This window comes from Mustela lutreola, chromosome 12 (assembly GCF_030435805.1).
Source record: "Mustela lutreola isolate mMusLut2 chromosome 12, mMusLut2.pri, whole genome shotgun sequence".
Taxonomy (NCBI): domain Eukaryota; kingdom Metazoa; phylum Chordata; class Mammalia; order Carnivora; family Mustelidae; genus Mustela; species Mustela lutreola.
This window is the reverse complement of record NC_081301.1, coordinates 43918207-43936767: the sequence shown is the minus strand read 5'-3', so window position 1 is coordinate 43936767 and position 18561 is coordinate 43918207.

Genomic DNA, 18561 nt, shown 5'->3' with positions numbered 1-18561 from the left:
CCAATGTGAAAAAACTCCATACTGCATGACTCTCATTATATGACATTGTTGGAAGAGACAAAACTGTAAAGGCAGTAAAAAGACCAGGGATTGGTCATGGCCAGGGTCCAAAAGAAGGATGAATACAGCACAGAGGGTATTCAGGGCAATGAAAATAATCTACATGATACATAATAGTGAACACATGTAATTATGTGTTTGTCCAAACTCATAGAATAACAACATCAAGAGAGAACCTTAAGATTTCACTATATGCTCTTTATAATAAATCAACTTTATATATCAGGATATTAATTATAAGTTAAGACATGGAAAAATAAACTATGTACCATGAAAACAAGGATCAAAATAATCCTGCACTGTCTCTATTAAACCAAATAAAGTAGATTTCAGGACAAGTACTATTACCAGGGCTAAAGAAGGATGCATTATAAGAATAAAGGAGCAAATTCATCAAGAAGACATTATAATTTAAATTTGCATGCACCTAATATTAGAGCTTTAAAACACCTAATGCAAAACTAGTAAAGCCAGATGGGAAAAGAGAAACACAATCAGCCTGTGGGAAAATTGGAAACTTCTTGCTCAGTGATTTATAGAAAAAACAGAAATCAGTGTTCTAAAAATTTGAAAAAAACAACCAACTGGAATGACCTTCACAAGTTCATTGCATCCACTCAAAAACAGTGAAATAGCACTCTTCTCAAGTACGCATGGAACATTCATCAAAACAGCCCATGGGAAAAGCCATAAAATAAGTCTGAAGAAATTTTAAAGGTTTGAAATTATATAAATTATTTTCTCTGGCCACTAAGAAATTAAGTTAGAAATAAAACCCAGTAAAATATCTGGAATATTAACCCAATTTGGAAATTAAACTACATACTTATAAATAACATGGATATAAAAATGACAAGGGATAAAATTATTTTTAGCTAAATGAAAATAACAATATATCAAAATGTATAGAATACTGGTAAAATAGATCTTTTAGTAAACTTTCTAGCATTTAAATTAGGAAGTCTCAAATAAATGATGTAAGCATCTATTTTAAGAAATAGAAAATGAAAATAACTTAAAATCAAATTAAAATGAAAGAAATAATAAGTATAAAAGCATAAGTCAGTAAAGTATAATCAGTAAAAGAATAAAGACTCAATAAAGCTAAATGTGGTTTTTAGAACAGATCGATAAAATTGATAGACCACTAGGCAGACACAGGAATATCAGGAATAAAAGTGGGCACATCATTACCACCCCTTAAAAAGGTAATGAGAAATTATTGAAAATAATATTATGTCATGAATTCCACAATTTAGATAAAGCAAACACATTCCTTGAAAGACATAAACTCTCAACATTTAGCCCAGATAATAGAAAATTTGAGTAACTGTATAATTGGAGACACCGTATATGTAGTTAAAAGCCTTTTCCATAAAGTTAACTATGAGTCACCTGACTTTACTAATTACTTTTAGCAAACATGTAAGATATAAAACCAATTGTATACAAACTTTTTCAGAAAACAGAAAAGGAATAATCCCCAATCAATTCTATGAAGAAAAAATTAGTGTCACATAAAAAAAGATAAAATATCAAAAGAAAATTACAGACCATTATTCCTTATAATGAGAATAGTAGTGATAATCCTCAGCAAAATATTCTCCAAATGAATGCAGCAATATGTAAAAGGAATAGTATACCATGATCATTTAGGATTTATCTCCAACATCAAAGGTCAGCTTTATTTGAAACAGTAAATCAACACAAATTATATTAACTGATAAAGGAGAAAAACCATACAATGAATACATATATCTCAATATCAGTATTTCAATATATTCTGAAAAAGTAGTTAACAAATTCAATATCCATTCATGAGAAAAACTTTCTTCAAAATAGGAATGGCAGAGCATGATAAAGAACATCTACAGAAAACCTACGTGTAACAACATCCTTAATAGTAAAAATGAATGCCTTCTTCCTACAATCATTATCAATGCAAGTATATACTAAACATTGCGCTGATCACCCTAGCCCATGAGAAAAGGCAAAAACAAAAAGTAAAGAAACAGTTTTGAAAAAAGAAATTATTTTAAGGTGATATAATAATGTATAAATCCTGTAAAATCTGCAAAAAATTTATAAGAATTAAATAACAAGATCACAGGGTATAGGTCAACATAGAAAACCAATTGTATTTCTTAATGTGAGCAATGAATAGTTGGAAATTAAAATTTTAAGAGCTAAATTTCAATAGAACAAAAACCAAATTAAGAATAAAGCTAACAGGGCGCCTGGGTGGCTCAGTGGGTTAAGCCGCTGCCTTCGGCTCGGGTCATGATCTCAGGGTCCTGGGATTGAGTCCCGCATCGGGCTCTCTGCTCAGCGGGGAGCCTGCTTCCCTCTCTCTCTCTCTGCCTACCTCTCTGTCTACTGTGATCTCTCTCTGTCAAATAAATAAATAAAATCTTTAAAAAAAAAAAAAAGAATAAAGCTAACAAATTATTTATAGGACTTGAAACAACAAAATTTTGTGGAAATAAGAAAAGCATAAATAAATGAAGGGAGTGATCATGTTAAAGGGATGAAATACTTACAATGGTTAAAAATACCATTCTGCTCCAAACTGTCCTATCAGTTCAACACAATTCCAGTAAATATCCCAGCAGGTCTTTTTGAAAATACTGATTACCTTATTCTGAAATTCTTATGGGAAAATAAGAGAGCCAGGATAGCCTACACACTTCTGACAAAGGGGAACAAGATTGCCAGTTTATCATGATTGATTTATAAACTAACTATTAAGTTACAATAATCAGGACAGCTTATATTGGCTCAAAGATATGAGAGCAGATAGATATCAAAAAGACTGATGCATATATGGTCAACAGATTTTTTTTCCCACTATTTTTGACAAATGGACAAGGATTAGAAAAAAATGGATAATAACTGAAGATAGCTAAGAAGATCCAACATATGTATAATAGAAGGATGAGACACTACCTAAAGAAAGGAACAAGTGGTGTTCAAAGTCATAGGAAGAAAAATCCTTTGGACATCTGGGCAAAAAGAGGAAGTTTCTCAAAAAGAAAAATAACATTCAGATTTGTCAACGGCAACATTTTAAGAAGAAATTAACACATTTAAGATAGCCAAGGGGGGAAAAATGAGCCAAGGATTTTTATATCCAGCAAAACCCATTTTTAAGTATAAGAATATCAAACAATTGCCAAAATGAGATAGATTAAGGACTATTTTCCCAGTGATCTCTTCCTAAGGATTCTACAAGATGTTGATAGAGAGATATAGATTTAATAATAGATTATAAATATCAAATATACAGTTACTTATAAAACTAAGACTGAATGAAAATTAATGGGGAGAAAATACAGTATGTAATGGTCATGTGTTTTTATAATGTAGAAATCATAGGCTATTGAAAATGGAAGAATAGGCAAAGATATATAAAAAAAATTATTTTAGGAATCATAAGGCTGATAGTAACCTTAATATTGAAATTTCAAATCTTTTGTATTGTAGGATGTATTAGTTTGCTAGGGCTGCTATAACAAAGTGACACAAAATGGGTGGCTTAAACAACAGAAATTGTCACATTTCCGGAGATGAAAAGTCTAAAATCAAAGTGTCAGCATGTCAGGTTTCTTCTGAGGGCCGTGAAGAAGATTCTATTCCATGACTCTCTGTATTCATTCCTACTAGCCTCAGGCATTCACTGACTTGTAGGTTAGGTCCTTTCTATAGCATCATATCATCTTCCTTCTTTGTGAGTCTATGTGTCTAAATTTTTAAAAAGTAAACTGTCATATTAGATGAAGGTCTACCCTAATTACCTCATCTTAAGTTCATCATCTGCAAAGACCTATTTCTAAATAAAGTCACATTCACAAATATTAGAAATCTATTATAAAATATTCTGGGAGATACAACTGAACCCATAACATGGTATACAACAAATGGTCATGGAAATAATCATGGGATATTTTAATTCTATTATACTGTTAACCTAGAAAATGAGAATTCTCTGTGTGGTAAAAGAGTAGAAAGATCAAATATAGAAATTAAGTAAAATTTATTATCCCAAATCTTTATCAGTTTAATCTCAAATCTATGTGTGTGCATGCTTGCACACACATGCACTCTTTTCACTGACAAGGCCTAGAGAAACAAGAATCTGTGTTCCAAGTATATACAGCATATTTAGTATATGAGCCAGTTATAAAACAAACTTTCAGAGTAAGCACTGTGGTTCAAATGAGTGCAGAAGACTCTCTAATAGTTGCCATCTATCTTTATTTTTCAAACTCATTTGATCGGGCTCCTTAGCTTTATAGTACTTTTCTCATTTAGCACTTACATCAGTCCTATTTAAACACTTTAATTCAGTAAAGTCTGAAAAGTGATTTAAATGGATGCATAGCTCAGTAAGAGGGACAGAAGAGAAAACATTCAGGGACTGACGCATGCATTGCACTGCACCATAGTAGAGAATTCAAAAGTTTGGACCCACCTAATTTAAAAGTTTCCCTCCCCCTCTGATATTTGAACTAATAGAAAATATGGGGAAAGGAATAACAACTTAACTTTCAAAAAGTGAACATAAGTTAGATTTGCAAAATATTGCATGGATTTTCTTTACAGAGTAACCTTTAAGAGTAAGTGGGTATAAACTTTGAGCCCTGCTGAGTCATTCAATCTAAGTCCCTTCAAGAAAATATCTGACCTTGGGTATCTCTATACAGGTCTCATGATAAATTATTTCTTACTTGCAACATTCTATGCCACAACTGACCGCTAATATGTACAAAAATTCATGAATAACAAAATAGCAATACATTTTAATCAGCTGCCTAGTTCTTTATTCCAATGATGAATGTGAGAAGTTCTTTCACATGTTAAACAAGAATAGCAAATGTTGCTTACCAAACACTGAACTGGCTCATCCCACCATGCTTCAATAAAGGATCTGAAGAAGACATTTTGAGAAATATGTTCAAGAGGGTAATATAACTATCTTTTAATATTAACTAATGCTAATTTGGTAGCTCTGATTGTCTTATAAGAGATAGAAACTTTAATTACTGATTACTATAGTCTATTCTCATATGTGAAACTTCCTTGCAATTCCTTTATACTTTTCTTTGTGTATATTTATATTTTCCTTTAAATATAATTTTATGCATTCATTTTATGATTATATTAATATCCAACATTTATTGAGCACTCATTATGTAATAATCCTTCTTTTAAATGATTTACACATATTCTTAAGTAGTTTCCAAAATAATCCTCTGAAATGGCTTCTATTTTATTCACGCTATAGGTTGACAATACTGTGGACCAGAAAATACAATTTGCTGCAGCTTGCACAAACTCAGGCAATGTGATGTGATCCTTCCAAAAGCAGAACTAGATTCTCAATTATCATTGCATACCTTGTATTACCTGAAGAACAACCTGGTCCCCAAGTTTTTCTTTAAGATCATGACCCATACAATATGCTAGGTGAGCTGATTCTTGACAGATAAGTAGATATTTTCCAGGTTGACAGAGTAGGCAAAGACTTTCTAGGCAGAAATAATCAAAGAATCCAAGCAGGTGAAAACAGACAATTGCTTTATTCCACTGCTGTAAATGTATAATATATACATGCCTATCACACATGAAAGCTTTGGTATAAAATAGTGGTATCATGATAATTTTATAGAAATTTATGTTCATTGTCTACTCAGGAAAGACAGAGGAAAATTAGAACCTCCTTCAGTTTATGAACATAGTATATTTAATTTAAACTATTTAGACTAGACTTTATTTGGGATAGAGGCACAGTTACATCAAGATTTTAATGATCATAGTTGTTGTATACTGTGACAGCTGATTAGCTAACGGGGTCTTAGACCTACAGGAACTCTTGAAGGCATCAAATTAATTTGGTGACATTATTTTAAGACCTTTGCCCTTATGTTGCTCCACTCCCAAACTAACAGCAGTTTATTATAAGATTCTGTCAGTCATGCTTGCACTGCTAAAAATGCACAGGCCAGGATTCATGTTGGTGATGAAAGAAATAAATGATAATCTAAATTATAGGAAACTCATTGATTTTAGCACTATGCTAAAATGGGTCGGGATGATTATAGTGGGCAAAAAGCCAAAACTAATTGCTGTTGATCAAATTGTCTACTTTTACCACTAGGACTAATTAGCATGGTGATCGATATTAATGCTGGCTTTATCATTTAAAATAACTTACTTCTGGCTTTTAGGACTAATTAGTGTTAATATGTTTGGTGCAGTTACTAATTATTGTCATCCAATAAGTTTCTGATCATTATTAGGACCATTGGAAAATGAGAAAGTCATTGCTTGAACAGAGAAAAAGCAAAGAATTTTTCTGCATAAGTTCTAAATAAGAGTCATAGTCCTATCATGCTATGGTGATTTGAAAATTGATTCATCAAAAACAACTGTTTCCTCAGAAACATCTTATATATACTCTGGACTATTTCATGATAGTGATGATAACATTGTCATCCTAACAAAAGAGTGACCAAGGAGTACTTTCTAGTGTGCCTTTAATAGACAAAGTATTTGTTTAACTCAAAATAGCTGAAAATACCTAGATTAATGAATAAGGGAATTAAGAAACAGTTATTCAAACATGATGGTTTCCAATCTTTTCAAGTGTTCTCAAATAAAAATATAATACCCCAAGGTTTTTTAAAGCACTTTGGAAAATTATTGTTTTTTTTCTGAGTAGTAAAACATATATACACATTTATCATTCATATTCAAGAAAATGGTTTGCTGTGTCTGAGTGTACAAGGCATCTAATTAAAAATAATAAATAAATTTATCTTATGAGGCTTATGATTAGTCATATTTTTCCATAGATAGAATATGGTGGAAATTACTGAAGTATCCCAAAACTACGAGCCTTCCTAACAAGAATCACGGAATAATAGTAATACATTATTTTTTCCTCATTAAATACCATGTTGTAGGGATTAAAATGGCATTAAGCAGTAATTGCCCCAACAGCACATGAAAATACCAAAAAAAACCAAAACAAAACAAAACAAAAAAAACACCTCAGAATATATGTTCTTCAAACAGGAAGGGTATGTGAGAAGGCTAGAAGTAGCAACAGGTATTTCAGGAATTAAAAATTTAAGGCACTGGTTTGAATGAAGTATATAGTTATCTATGATTAAATTAAATTTGATTCTGTTTGTAAAACTTTCATATAATTACTTTATTAGTGTTTGGAGATTTTTATAGTCATTACTTTAAAAGGTAACATGATGTTCAAATAGCTTCTACCATTTCAACTCATATTTTAACAGACAACTTTGCCTTACTGAAGTAATGAAATGGAATCCCATTTGGTTGCTTTGGTCTTAATTTACTAAATGACAGCCTAGCAAATTAAGAGTTAATGTTGCTTCTTATGACTGAAATATAGCCTAAAACTTCTTTAAATTGGGGCCAACAGTGAAAGTAAAATAGAGAATGAGGAAAAAACCCTACTATCCTTTTTGTATTTCTTTTTTAAGATTTCATTTATGTATTTGAGAGAGAGCACTAGAGAGAGAGATCAAGCATGAGGGAGGGTCAGAGGGAGAGGGAGAACAGGCTCCCTGTGGGGCTTGATCCCAAGACCCTAAGATCATGACCTGAGCTGAAGGCAGATGTTTAACTGACTGAGCCACCCAGGCGCTCATATATTATTTCCACTCTTCATCTCACCCAACACCCTGTGAACATTTTCAGATTTTTTTTGTGTCCTTTTGGTTTTTCCTTCTCCCAAATCTTTACTAAAACCTGCCTTCCAGGATTTAAAGCAATGTCTGCATGAGGACATACTGAGAACATTGCAGAAAGATTTAGGTATCCTGCTGGAATCTATCCAAGTAGCCTAAAAAAATCTCTATCAGTTTGTTCATTAAGTGTCAGTAGACGAGTAAGTCTTTATGTTTCCTTCTAAGGCATATTTGCATTTTAATACAACATTATGCCTGCTGAATGAAAAATTTGGTCTTTTATGGAAAGGAACATAAATCACCAATCAAATCACTCCAGGATTTGTTTCCTGTTGCCCATAAAATCAGATCAAAGTTGGGTCTTTTGACTTGTGTGTCTGGAAAGTCCAAGTTATTTCATCTATCTGTAAGGTAAGTTCCCTCATAGGAAAGCTAATTGTTTCTCTCTAGCTTCTTTCAGTGTTTTTTTAATCTTTGATTGTCTATAATTTGAACATGATTTTAGGTTTTTAGCAATGTATCAGTGTGTTGTGAGTGCAGTGAGGTGGGAGAACATGCTACTGTCCTATAAAACTATGTATCGGTCTTCAACTGACCCCATCTTTTCTGGTCTATGAGTTCAAAATTATTTCTCCATTTTCTTCTCAACTCTTAGGTGGAGTGGAAGGCCAGAATGGCTGGAGTTGCAGATTTCTCTTCTCCTACATCAGTTAGACTCTGAAAATACAGCATCAGATTAGGCCCTAAAAAACTCATTTCTCCTGAGGGCAGGTCTTGTTAAGAACAGATTGCTCTGCTATATTTCCAGACAGTTCCTTTTCCTTTCCCCCTCCTGAAAGAAGGAAAGGATTCTTCTTTGTTATTCACTGTGGGAATTTGACCGAGCTCCTAAAGATCAAACTCACAATATTGTGGGGTTCCCCATGAGTGGGTTCCTCTGCGTATCTTAACTCTCAGACTTGCCTACAATGAGCCTTCAGTAATTCATCAACTGTAGTTCAGGCTTTCCTAACTCCAGCATTGCCTCCCTGGGCAGTCTCTGCTTCTGAATCTCTGTACAACATGCTATGATCTCTCCATTCGCCAGACTCTCCTGTCTTGGGAGAAGCAGCTTGCCCTGTGACCTCTCCTCTCAGAGATCCAAGAAGAGTTGTTGATTTTTCATTCCATCCATCTTTTTACATGTTAGGATGGAATGATAAATTCCAAGCTCCTTACATGGGAACCAGAAACCAGAAGTCAGTTTTTAGGACTTAAATAGAGATCAGTGTGCTTCCAGTCCCTCAGATCTCATCAGTGTCCCACACAGTTACCCCTTATGGATGAGTAAATTTCATTCCAGTTTTAACTTTTGGCTCTAAATTCACCCACTAGGATTTCCACTGAATACCTGTGGACTGAATAAAGATTCAGATTGTCTGTTATCGAGTCCTACATAGATTCTAACAGCACCACAATTTTGTAACTATTAGTGGTTGTGACCAACTGTTGGTAATCTGTAATTCAGGGGAACAGTTTGTCACTAGCTTCATTACAAAGTCTGTCCACACACTGTCATTCTTATTATTTTTTTTTTTATATGGGGATTTGGAGAGATTTAAAATCTACATTGCTACTGCCACCATATCTCTAGAATCCTCCAAATAAATATATTTTTTAAGATTTTATTTATTTATTTATTTATTTATTTATTTATTTATTTATTTATTTGACATAAATCACAAGTAGGCAGATAGGCAGGCAGAGAGAGAGAGGGAGAAGCAGGCTCCCCGCTAAGCAGAGAGCCCGATATGGGACTCGATCCCAAGACCCTGAGATTCCGACCTGAGCCAAAGGCAGAGACCTAACCCACTGAGCCACCCAGGTGCCCCCAAATAAATACATTTTTGAGAGTAAAAGTGTGGTATTGAAATTATTCTGTAACAAAGGCATAGAATAACAGCTGCTCCAGTTAAACTGAATGATGTATGGACGACATTCAACCTATAATCTAAAGGTAAATTAACATCCTTAGCTTGGCACACAATGTCTTCAAAGTCTTGGTCTGTCCTTACTTCATTATATAGTCTTCACTCACTGACTCAAACATACTCTATTCAGTAGTCATAATGACCTACACATAGTTTCACGAATAAGCCAAGTTTATTTTTTCTAAATTGTACCAAATTACATAAAAGAATAAAAGAGATATTTCAGTATGAATCCCTACCACTGAGATATCTTGAAAGAGGCATAAAATGTGTAGGAAGGCCTCCTGTCACTTTTTCTAAGTTTCAGTGCTAATCCTAGAACTGAATCTTAAGAATTAGTGAAGGGCAAAAGATGTTACACTGTTAATTTAGTGTCACTAGCTCTTGGTAGGGCTTAAGACACCAGACCTCAGCCTCTGCCAATTATATGTAATAGTGTATATTTTTAGACCAAAACCTGAGTGTGTGTTAAGAGTTTCAGCAGTGGAAAAAAGCTTATTTCTTCTATCCTTAATCAATTGGCGTGGGTAAGCTACATTTGTTACTCATTACATTCAGGTGTTTGAAAGTGGAGACTTACATATTAAGAGATTCAATGGGAGAGCAAAAAATAATAGTACTCATCATTCATACTGTATAATCTCCCATCTTAGATCCAAAATCAAGAGACTCCTACACTCTAGAAGATTATACTTGCAAAAGGATACTTAGTGACTTCTTTCGGACATCTTGAATGTTGCTTAGCCTCTACCTCTCACAGTTTGTTTCAGGGCATGAATTTAAATCTAGGACTTACATCCTTCAAGCCAAGCCTATGATTATTGTTTAACTCTTTCATAGAACTTTTGTTGTGTTTATCTTTATAAAGACTCTATTTTGCCAGTGGTCCTTTTTATCCAAAGATGGAGCAGAAGTCATAACTCACTTAGAATTAGCTTATGCCCTCCTAAGACTAGTTTATTATAAAGATAAATCCCCAAATTGTACTTAGTGAAGCAGAATTTATAAGCTCTAAAGCAAAATAAGGAACGATTTACTAAAGAGAAAGTCTATTTTACTCTTGAAAGTGAACATTCCAAGTCTTAACATTTTAACTTTATTGATGCTTATATCTCCTTTTCCCTATGCAAAATAACATTAAGAAATCCATCTATACTATCAAGTATATACTTTCATCTTATCTGTAATTTACATTCCATTGAATTTTAAGATCCTTTAACTCCTTTCTACCTAGCCCTTCAAAATTTTTAGTGAGTATGTTTTCTTTACCCACCAAGATTCTGTTACTCTTTCATCTTCTGTGTATCCTTAGTGCTTCATATACACCTCTACAAACTCTTAGTTTAATGTGGCAAAGTGATCTGATTAGATCTTTTTCTCCCTCTCATGAAGCTTTCACTTTCTTGTGGACACAGGTTATACCTACAAATCTTTAGATCTCTAAGTATAGCACAGTGGGCAGACATAGGCAAAATTCAATACATAGTTTTGAATAGTCAATTTAGTGACAATTTATTGAGCACCAATTTTGTTGCTTGTTTCATACACACACATACACACATATACATACACACTCATTTTTGCTCCTATATATGGACATGTTAAATATATCTACATATCTGCATATATGTATAGATATCTGCTCATCAGGACTTCAACTGAGATATGTTTGTATTATTTATGTAAAGTATATACATATATAAAACAAGTTTACAAAATAGGTACTATCATTTAATCTGCTTCAAGTGGAAGAACATGAGGTTCAAAGACTTTTTTTTTTTTTTGTAAGATTTTATTTATTTATTTGACAGACAGAGATCACAAGTAGGCAGAGAGGCAGGCAGAGAGAGGAGGAAGCAGGCTCCCTGCAGAGTAGAAAGCCCGATGCGGGGCTCGATCCCAGGACCCTAGGATCATGACCTGAGCTGAAGGCAGAGGCTTAACCCACTGAGCCACCCAGGCACCCCAGGTTCAAAGACTTTAAGAATTTGACCCAAATAACACAGCTGATATGTGGCTATATAATCTTCCCAGAGTTATTTAAGACTGAGTATTTCAAGCAGATGAAAGAATAATTTCACATAGGAGTGCCCCTCTTAGGAAAAGCAAGTAACACATCCTATCAAATAGGGTCCATATTATGGAAAATTGAAACCTTACCAAGCCTTTCAACAGAAAGAAATCTAATATAGGGAATTGGTTACATGAATGTTGAAAAGCTAAAAGAGCCTAAAAGAAACACTGAATAAAAGCAGATATAGCAATTGCAGAAAGCAGTTACCTGCTATATTTTCTGGGGAACAGAAAGAGAGGAAGTGGAATTGCTGAAATTTAGAAGCTCAAAGACGTAACTCATGCTCAGACCTCAGAGAAGGTGTCACCTGGCTGCTCCTGCCACTTTCTGAGAGAGAGTGCTGGAATTCCCTCCACGAGTCTTTCAAGAGCCTGAAGGTAATCACTTCTGCTGAAACACTGCTCACAAGAACAGAGAACAGGAAGAAGGTCCCCTCTTCCTCCAGTCTTTCAGTCTCCCTCTAGTGCCTTTTATCGACTGAACTTATCAGAAGCCATTTGGCAAAGAAGTCTAAAAAATGTAGTTTGCTGGGTCCCAGCCCCAGCCTCACAAGGCAGAATCTAGAAATGTGGGTTTGGACTGAAGACAATAGGAAAATAACTGGTATGCCTAATTCGAGTATAATCTGGATTTTTTGAACACTGTTTAGGTAAAAGGAAAGGATTACAAACATGGAAAGGAACTCTTATGTTTCAAATATCTACTAAGCATCAGACACCATGCTAAGCTTTAGAAAATATTATACATTCAACAAATATTTGTCATACACTTTTTTCAGTCACTATAAAAGATCCTTCAAGTGCAATGGTGAAGGGACAGACATTATCCCTTCTTTTAGGGAATTTAGAGACCTGAAAGAAAAATGGTCAAATAAATATGTGATTATGATAACATGTGTACCTATTTAACAAGTCATGTAGCAACCATGAAAGAGAGTCAGATTTTAAAAAAAATTAAGAAGTAATTTCATTTTTCTAGGTTTAAAGCTACAAAGTGGTACAGATAGGATCTGAATCTAGAAAAGCAAGACTGAGATTTGTGTCATTCAGGGCATCACTCTTCTTGCTAGGGGAGAGAAGCAGAGAAGGCAGGTTGATCTGTTGCTACTGCCGAGTTCTGCAAGCTCACCCAGGGAAAATGTAAAAAATTAAGTCTCTGATTTGACCTTCATTTTTAGCTTCCTTGAAAATGGCAAATGAGTGCCTTGCATGGATATTCATGCCAAGGAAAAATTGAGTTTTTTTCCTGTTATCAAAGTTTTTATACTCTACATCGGGACAGTCATATTAGATATCTCTTTCTGAACTTGAGCTAACCTAGGAAAAGACTTTTGTTTCATCCTTTATTATGATTCCCTAAAAAAGCATGGTGCCAGAATTTCCACTATAAGAAGCATTACTAGAGGCTATGAAAATTTCTTTTGTGCCACAACCATGAAGCTGAGGGGGTTTGCTTTTTTGCCATTTTTAAATCTCAGCTATTTCTAGTGGTTGTCTAATAGCTATGGAATGCATGAACTAAGTCACTAGAAAGAGAGAGGAAGCAGAGTTCTTTAGGACTGAAAGAAATCTTGAGTAATTCAGACTATTTGTTTTTTAGTCAAAGAAACTGTGACCTGGAGAAACCAAGTGACTTATCTCAGTGTCCCATTAAAGGCTTCTTAGGGGAGAAAATTTATTAAGTCTTGGGATCATGAGTACAGGTACAAGCCCTTTCCATGATGTCATATAAGTTAAATACAATCAGTCCCTCATAAGGAAAAAGAAAAGAAAAAGAATAGTTGAAGGAACAGGTGCAAAAGGTTGAATAGCACTGAGAGACTTTAGTAATGAAGATACAGTTTATAAATCCCTTGGGTCCTAGGAAGTAACGCTCAGAGATCTCACCATTTGAAGGGAATTATTTGAAACAAAGAATGTGGGTTGGGAGAAGAAATTCAGGGTTCATTTATAATGGAAAACACAAATGGATGGGATTGAAGGATAAGAATATTTTGGAAGTGCAGATTTAAGTAAAGCCATAGAGGCGAAGGAAATTCACACCAGTATCTTGGCATGGAACTCTGCATTTGTTGGGGCATAAGAGGGTGAGAATGTTGTGGTCAGGGTAACACGTTTTGATAGGTTCTGTATGTCTTAATGTGACATCTGCATGAAAAGAGCAAAAGGGGTTTTTTTTTTTAGTTCTATATACAACTCATAAAAGTTATATTGACTATTTAGTGCTATATTGGCCAGTAAAATAAAGTTGCTTGATATTTCCTCTTTGTATTTCCCAGACAGTCACAGAGTAGACACAGAGTAAAATTCATCAGTTACTGAGAGGCTGATACCTGGCAGAAGCAAACACTAAACTTACGTCGGAAATAAATCCTAAGGCTAAAAACAGACCAGAGAAGGCAGAAGAGGCCCAATGTGAGTCCTCTAACATTCTGAGCTAGAGTAATGTTCCCCACAAGGCGAGCCCATCTGCTCTGTAGAGGTTCTGAATCAAGCTATATTTAAAGAGTATTTTTTTTCTGGCTCTTGGTTTTAAGTCAGAGAGCACCAGGTTGTGATCCTGGACGCAACATTAAACTAGAGTGACCTTACAGGAGTTACCTCATTGCTCTGCGTCTATTTTTTTATCTTTATGATAGAAATTTGATAAAGGTTTCATAGATAATCTATAACATTTACTGACATGTCCTATAACATTTATTGACATGTCTAAAACAAAATTTCTAAAATAGTGCCTGGGATAGAAGAGAAATTTGACACATCAGCATTACTGAAAAGTTGTTAATCTGACTCAAAAGGTAAATATGCAGGTGGTTTGCCTACTAATACTCAACACTAATTCTGTCTTTTTAAGTACAGTCTCTATACTTCCTTAGATGAGAAGCAGGGAAAATCATAAATACCTCTCTTCTTGAAATGAATAGATGAAAAAGTACAATCAGGAAAAGAATGTGATAGAATGAAAATGATTGTGGAGATTCACCATGGTAATACTTTGCACATCAATTACCTCTAACTTGTGCTCCTTACTGTTTACCTGAGGGTAAAGTTCTTATCTGATATATGAAGCCAAGCCAAAGAAAGGGCATTTTTATGACTCACAATCTTGAGAATTTATAAATAAGGAGAAAAAAAAAACAACAGTTGCTTGTGATAGGTTTACATTCTTTCTAAGAAAGGAAAATAAATCAAGTTTTATTGATTTGTTCATTTACTCAACATTTTGAAACAACTACTATGTATCCTGGAGATTCAACAACAACAACAAAATACATATGTACCTGATTTCGCAGCACTTATAGTCTAGGGTAATTAAACAAAACCACACAAACAATGTAATTAAAAACTGCAGTGAATCTTATGAAGAAGTAGTACAGTAAATGTTGAATGAATCTTTCTGAAGAACTTGAACAAGTCCAAAGACCAGAAAGACTTTTGTGAGGAAGACACAAATTGGCTGACATCTTGAGAGATGGAGAGGGGTTAACCAGGTGAAATGATGGGGAGTACCGAAGAATACGGAAATCTCAAGGTAGGAAAGAACACGGGAATATTCAAGGAACCACATGAGAGACCACTGTGTTGGAATGCAGAAATAGAAGATCATAGAGGCAAAATATGATCTTGGAACATATGACAAAAGAAGCCAGACAATTTACAGCATGTGGGTCCTAGCCAAGTTTCGTTTTGTTTTGTTTTTAACTTATACAGACTGTTCTATTGCAAGAGAGATCAACTCACCATTTTTCAACCTTAGGATGGTACAAAAGTGATATGCATTCAATAGAAACTGTACTTCAAATTTTGAGTTTTGATCTTTTCCTGGGCTAGAGGTACATGGTATGATCCTCTCACACATTGCTGGGCAGGGCAGCAGGCTGAGCTCCCAGTTAGGCACGCGATCATGGAGGGGATCACCCAGAGCACTTAATAGCCATTCCGTACCCAGACAACCATTCTGATTTTCATTTTCAATACAATGTTCACAAATCACATGAGATGTTCTAACACTTGATTATAAAATAGGCTTTGTCTTAAATGATTTTGCGATACTGTAGGCAAATGTAAGTGTTCTGAGGACATTTAAGGCAAACTAGGGTAAAGTAAGTTTGGTAGGTTAACTGTATTAAATGCATTTTCAACTTCGGATATTTTCAGCTTAGAATGACTCTATTGGGGCAAAATTTCACTACAAGTTGAGGAAGACCTGTATTAATTAGTGAAGGGCTTTACAAAGGAAAGATGTTATTGAAATTGCGTTTTTTACATGATTAATAAATGATCTATTGATTTGAGAGAGAATCTCAAGCAGACTCCCTGCTGGGCATGGAGCTGGACACAGGGCTCACTGTCACAACCCTGAGGTCATGATCTCAGGTGAAATCAAGAGTTGGTCACTTAACTGACTCAGTCACCCATGTGCCCCTGAAATGCATTTTAAAATACTAACTTTGATCATTCCTACAAAAGGTAGGAGATAAAAGGAGATAAAAGTTGTTGGTGGGAGAAAAATGATGAAGTTCTTACTGTTCTTTAGTAAGGATATGTGATAGCTTAGATGAAGGGGATTAAGAGGTACAAGCTTCAAGTTATAAAATAAGTAATCATAAGGATGTCAAGTACACCATAGGGAATAAAGCCAATAATATTATAAGAACTTCATATGGTGACAGATAGTAGTTAGACCTATTGTGGTGAGCACTTCATAATGTATATGCATGTCAAATCACTCTGCTGTACACCTGAAACTGATACAATATTGTACATCAACAATTCTTCCATCATAAAGAGAGAGAGAGATGTGATCGCTTTCACTAGAGTGATAATGAGAATGGAAGAAAGGTGTATTCAAGAGTTATAAAGCAGGTTAACTTGCTTAAATTTGCTGGTGGACTAGATATAGAGGGTGAGGAGGAGGTAAGTGACAGCTAAGAAGATTAAACTTATGGGGCAAGAAGTAACAAAATGAGATGAACTTGAAAAGTATAAAGTAATGTATAAATAAGAATTCAGAATATAAGCCTATTCAGTTGGAGAGGGATAATTCAAAGTTGCAAGAAAGGGAAAAAAAAAAGATTAGGCATCAGAACTGGCAGTAAACTGAATGAGAACAACAAGGTAACATTAGCAAATAATGGAAAGGCATCACTGCCTTACATATAGAATAATAACTCATGACGGCATCAAAGGTGTTAGTCCTTTCTGTATGCACAGGTAACCATGTCATCTGCTACCATATCTGTAGGGAGTGTGCAGGTTGTTAGGGAGGAACCAAGGGGAAAAAATCAGCGAAACAATTTTTTTAAGAACTTTTTTTTTAGAACTTTTTTTTTTTTTTTTTTAGATTTTATTTATTTATTTAACAGAGAGAGACACAGCTAGAGAGGGAACACAAGCAGGGAGAGTGGGAGAATAATAAGCAGGCTTCGCACTGAGTAGGGAAGCTGATGTGGGGCTTGATCCAAGGACCTGGGACCATGATCTAAGGCAAAGACAGACACTTAACAACTGAGCCACCCAGGCACCTCAGCAAAACAATTTTTGAAGGCATTTTAAGTTTGGGGTATAAAAATAGCAGGATGTTTATATTCATGAGGGTCCTGAGAACCACTCAGACATTAGGAAAGCATATAATTTACCCATAAAGAAAAGCAAGGCTTCAGCAGAGTTCATGGGTAAGGAAAATGTCACTTTGAGATGCAGAGAGTAGTCACATTTCCTCCCTCACTAAGGACACACTCCCTCAATCTAGGGCCTATGATTCTCATTAGTGACTCAGTTAAGAGACAAGTTATACATTACAGTATGTCATGTACCTTTGGGATTATACACAAATAGTTTTACCTAGTGGATCTTTGAATTTATATCAAAATTTTCTGGAATGCTTATTAAAATATAAATTTGTAGGTCCAGGGACTCTGTATTTTAATAAATACCCAAGATTATTTGTATATAAGTAGCCTTCAGCCTATACAAGAGGTTAATATTAAGTGTGTAATTCTATGGAAATACACTTATCTTGATCCAGGACAGCAAATAAAATGATACACCACCTCCTGGGATAATAGCTTGACAATCAAATTACATGTGAGTTGAAAACAAAAATAACATGTTGTATAACCAAATATTCCTGAAGGTTTTGTTGTAAATACAAGACAAAAAGGGGGCAGACTGATGGTCTCTCCAGCATCTTTCTCTGTTAGAATTTTCATATTGGAAGAGATTATCCTTGTAAGATATTAAACCTTTTTTTTTTTTTAACTTTTAAACTGAAAATCAAAAATACTTCACAATGTTCTATAGGAAACCATCCTTCTTTAGTGGAGGGACACATAATAATTATGGTTCTATAAATTTGACTGGTAGGATTTAATCAATTACAAAACCAAACAGCCTGACATCTCATTATTATAATCTCACAGTGCATAAACAAATCAGCATAGTTTTCATTGTATTGACCACGTTTTAAAAAATGCATTGAGTAGGTACTTAGATAAATGCCTCTATGTTTTGTGGCTCCTCCAGAGGTATTGTTTCTGTTGTTAAAGAATATGGATGAACTAAGACTGCCTTCCTCATTCCCTGTCTTGATTTTCAATAGCAGATATAAAGTTGCTATAACTTTGGGCCATAGCAGTAACTGAACAAGTTACTAACTATGCTGTGGAAAAGTAGAACAATGTATTTGTAATATCAGTAATTCTGGACCATATGTGATGAAATTATAGTTATAA